Consider the following 5,324-nt stretch of genomic DNA (forward strand, 5'->3'; position numbering starts at 1 on the left):
CAAAGCAAAGGAACCTGGGAAATTTTTCTCATAAATCAGGCTGAAGTCTGGTGACAGGACCTGCTAAAGACATACAGCTCAATTACCCTTCAGCATGTAAGCTTAAGTGGAAACGATTCGTGATCCTGCTTAAATGAGCAGAGAAGAATGATGAGTGACTGCTGTTCACAGCACTCCTGCTATTTCCACTGTGATTACCCTGGAAATGATGGCTTCTTTCTTCAACACTGGGTACATGCTGGCTCCTCCAGTCACTCCTCAAACACTTATGCAGTGTCCAGGCACTGTGAAAGGACCTCAGGTACAAAGAAAACTGAGGTCCCTTCCTAGGCAGCCTTATCACTCACACACCCACACACACACACACGCACACCTCTATTCTTTCCATCTCAGTGGGATAAGGGCCAGTGGTATTAGCAGCTGAAGGAGGTCAAAAGGTGGTGGCCGTGAGATAGAAACCCATGCATCTCAGAGATAGGATACCCATTTAAGGATACATAGGCCATGGTGTCATGCAGAGGTCAGGTTCAGTGCTGAGGAACACCTACAAGTCCCTGGGGCTCTCAATTGGCATTTCTGAAGTCTTCGATGACAATTAAGGCAATGATATTCACCCCACAAGGATGCTGATTTTGAAATAGTATTTCATGGAGGAGGTTGTGTGATACCTTCTACTTAAATCTGAGTCAGTTGTCAATGGAGAGTGGGCATCTGCACATCTGGACAGGGAAGGCTTGGGACATGTTAGGGGCTGAGTTAATGACCTTTTCTGGAAGGCCTTTCTGATGATGTGAGGGAATGAAGGGAGGCCCATTTTGGAGCAAGGGGCTGCCTTCCTGGTGACCCGCAGAAGAAGATAACTCCAGAGCTCTTTTGCACAACCCCATAAGGCTCTTTCCCTTGAAAAGGGCTTTCCCCTTCATGAGCTAGTTGCCAGGCTATAGTCTTTGAGACAAAGTGCCCCCACATTGTGTACTGATACTTCCATGAACCCAGATGATGATGATAAATTTTAAGCGTTAGGGGATAATCCTATCTCACTGGGGCACTTTGAAATCCCTACCTTCTATTTCTTAACCTGTTTGTGCGTTCTAAGATAACAGACTCTTCTCCTCTTCCCCCTCCTCTTCCATTGGAATTGCTGAGTCATAGATTACACATATGTTCAGCTTTAGTGGATCCTGCCTAAAAGCTTTCCCAAATGTTTTTTTAATCACCCATTTTATTTATTTATTTATTGGTTGTGCATCGCAGCTTTCAGGGTCTTAATTCCCTGGCCAAGGATTAAACCTGTGCCCCCTGCAATGGAAGCACTGAGTCTTAACCAATGGACCACCAAGGAATTCCCTCCAAAGTATTTTTACTTCACAAATGTTTACAAATGTTCCCTCCCACCAGCAATGTACTGCTTCACAGCAACCAACAGGGTTGCTTCACATTCTCCCCAGCCTGAGTTATGTACTACCATTCTGGTGTTGTGAGTAGTGGTTTTAATATTCATTCCCCTGATGATTAATGAAGTTGACCACGTCTTCATAAGAATACCATGCTGGCTCAATGACAATAGCCCTGTAAAACTTCATGGCATCTGGTAGTGTAAGTGCTCCAGCTTTATTCATATTTTTCAATATTGCTTTACCTACTCTTTATGTTTTGAATTTCTATATCAATTTTAAAAACATGTCAAATTCCACAGATCTGGTCAAAAAAGTTATCGAATTTTGAATAGGATTGTATTCAATCTGTAGATTAATGTAGAGAGAATTTATATTTTTGCAATGTTGACACTTGTAATCCATGATTATAGTATACATCTCCATTTGTTTAGAATACTTGGTAGCCCCTAGTAAGTAAGCTTATCATAATTGGAACAGAATATTCCTATGATGTAAAAACTATAGTGATATCACTAACATTTAGATAAATCAGAGTCTTTACGATATGTAATTCTCATTGTCTTGAGATTTGGTATTCATTCTTTAAAGCAGTAGTTCTCACATTTGAACACTCATTGGAATGCATGCTCTATGTAGAGGGCTTATTAAAACACAGGTATCCGGGCTCCAACTTCCAGAGTTTCTGATGCAGTATGTCAGGTCTGGGCTGAAGGATCTGCACCTCTCTAACAAGTTCTGAGGCAAGGTTAGTGTCACTAGTTAGGGGACCATACTTAAAGAACCACTGCTTTAAAGAAAGGCAGAGAAAATGCATTGGTCCAGAGCCTGTCCTGGGTGCTGAGGATGCAGAATGGTGTAATCATGGTCTCATTACTCCAGAGTCTCTCAGGCTAGTGTGGGAGACAACCCCGAAAACAGATGACTATAGTGCATCATAGGAAATGCCCTGTGAGTAGTTTTTACCTGTGAACTTGGGAGCTCAGGGAGGTTGGTTTTTTCCTAGGCAAAAAAACCCCAAAAAGAATAATGTTTATCTGGATGAGTAAATCCCTATTGGGTAAATTTCAGCAAATTTTAAATGTGTGGCTGTGTTCATAGTGGGGAGAGATGAATATTTCAGTGTGAATATAAAGGTGAAAAACTGTTGTGAAATAAACTTTTGGCTTCCTTTTTCATCTGCTCCTTCATGGGAATTTAAACAATTCAAACCATACAAGTGTGTCAGTGGTTTTTTATGACTGCTATATTTCTATTGTTGACATTATAAAAAAACATCATGGCTGTTTCAATTCAAAATGCTATTAGGAACTGCGTCTTCATTAAGTAGAGGATAAATAGCTAAATGTTGGAGATATTCTCTTAAATTTGTGTATATGTGTATGCTTTGCAGAAATGAGGCCACTTTCACTTTGATGTAGTAATTAGGTGATGATGGAATACCTGAAATTTTGCTTTATACCATTTTAAAGAGATTTCATGCTTCATTAGGTAATCTTTCCCTTTCTTTCTTACAAGCAGTAAAAATTCTCCTGTCCCCTGCACATTTCAGGATGAGGGATGGGATGATTTGTCACTCACCATTAATCCTGACTCCTACACTGCAGTGGGCAGATATAGGCTGAAGGTTTGCTGGTCCCAGACTTGGCTGCAGACCAACACGGCTATCTTATCTCCTGGTATTTAAAAGCACTTGGGAGCTAATTTCTAATGGGAATTTCTTAGTTTCAAGAGAGGATTTTTCAGAAGAGAGAAAAGCTATGAGCACCTATGGAGAGCTGCAAAAATGCCACAGTGAGGAAGTTGCTCAATAAAGTGAAAATAAAACTGCAATTAGGTACTCTTGCTAATTTTGTTAGTTTTGTTGTTGAATATTATTATCACAGTGAAATTTTATGCATTTTGTGGTAGTTGTAGGGACCAGCATCACAGAATGTAAAATTAGGCAGTTGAGCAAATGATGGGTTTTTTTCCCCCCATTGGGGTATTTGCATATAAACTGCAGTAGTACTTTTTGAGATATATTAACAGAATGGCTCTGGGTAATTTCCTGTTTTTGCTTTAATTGGAAAAGATATTGAGATACAAAAGTGATGACTGAGAGCCTCATCCACCAGGGGGCAGTCAGCAGAAGCAAGAAGAATGATAATCCTGCAGCCTGTGGAACAAAAACCACATTCACAGAAAGACAAAATAAAAAGGCAGAGGGCTATGTACCAGATAAAGAAACAAGATAAAACCCCAGAAAAACAATTAAATGAAGTGGATATAGACAACCTTCCAGGAAAAGAATTCAGAATAGTGATAGTGAAGATGACCCAGGACCTCGGAAAAAGAATGGAGGCAAAGATCGAAAAGATGCAAGAAATGTTTAACAAAGACCTAGAAGAATTAAAGAAAAAACACCTAGAAGAATTAAAGAACAAATGATAAACAATACAATAAACAATATAATAACTGAAATGAAAAATACAGTAGAATGAATCAATAGCAGAATAACTGAGACAGAAGAACGGATAAGTGACCTGGAAGACAGAATGGTGGAATTCACTGCTGCAGAGCAGAATAAAGAAGAAAGAATGAAAAGAAATGAAGACAGCATAAGAGACCTCTGGGACAACGTTAAACGTATGAACATTCACATTATAGGGGTCGCAGAAGGAGAAGAGAGAGAGAAAAGACCCAAGAAAATATTTGAAGAGATTACAGTCAAAAACTACTCTAACATGGGAAAGGAAATAGCCACCCAAGTCCAGGAAACACAGAGAGTCCCAGGCAGAATAAACCAAACAAGAAACATACAGAGACACATGGTAATCAAATTGACAAAAATTAAAGACAAAGAAATATTATTAAGAGCAACAAGGGAAAAATGACACATAATATACAAGAGAACTCCTATAAGGTTAACAGGTGATTTCTCAACAGAAACTCTATAAGCCAGAAAGGAGTGGCATGATATATTTAAAGTGATGAAAGGGAAGAACCTACAACCAAGATTACTCCACCCAGCAAGTATCTCATTCAGATTCAATAGAGAAATCAAAAGCTTTACAGACAAGCAAAAGCTAAGAGAATTCAGCACCACCAAACCAGCTCTACAAAAAAGGCTAAAGGAATTTTCTAAGTGGAAGACACAAGAGAAGAAAAGGATCTACCAAAACCAACCCAAAACAATTAAGAAAATGGTAATAGGAACATACATACCAATAATTATCTTAAATGTAAATGGATTAAATGCTCCCACCAAAAGACATAGACTAGCTGAATGGATACAAAAACAAGACCCATATATATGCTGTCTACAGGAGATGCACTTCAGACCTAGGGACACATACAGACTGAAAGTGAGGGGATGGAAAAAGATATTCCATGCAAATGGAAAGCAAAAGAAAGTTGGAGTAGCAATACTCATATCAGATAAAGTAGACTTTAAAATAAAGAATGTTACAAGAGACAAGGAAGGCCACTACATAATGAGCAAGGGATCAATCCAAGAAGAAGGTATAACAATTATAAATATATATGCACCCATCATAGGAGCACCTCAATACATAAGGCAAATGCTAACAGCTATAAAAGAGGAAATCGACAGTAACACAATAATAGTGGGGGAATTTAACACCCCACTTTCACCAATGGACATATCATCCAGGAAGAAAATTAATAAGGAAACACAAGCTTTAAATGACAAAATAAACCAGATAGATTTAATTGATATTTATAGGACGTTCCATCCGAAAATAGCAGATTACACTTTCTTCTCAAATGCACACAGAACATTCTCCAGGATAATCACATCTTGGGTCACAAATCAAGCCTTGGTAAATTTAAGAAAATTGAAATCATATCAAGCATCTTTTCTGGCCACAACGTTATGAGATTAGAAATAAATTACAGGGAAAAAACCATAAAAACCATAAATAAATG

Source organism: Phocoena phocoena, chromosome X, assembly GCF_963924675.1.
Source record: "Phocoena phocoena chromosome X, mPhoPho1.1, whole genome shotgun sequence".
Classification (NCBI taxonomy): domain Eukaryota; kingdom Metazoa; phylum Chordata; class Mammalia; order Artiodactyla; family Phocoenidae; genus Phocoena; species Phocoena phocoena.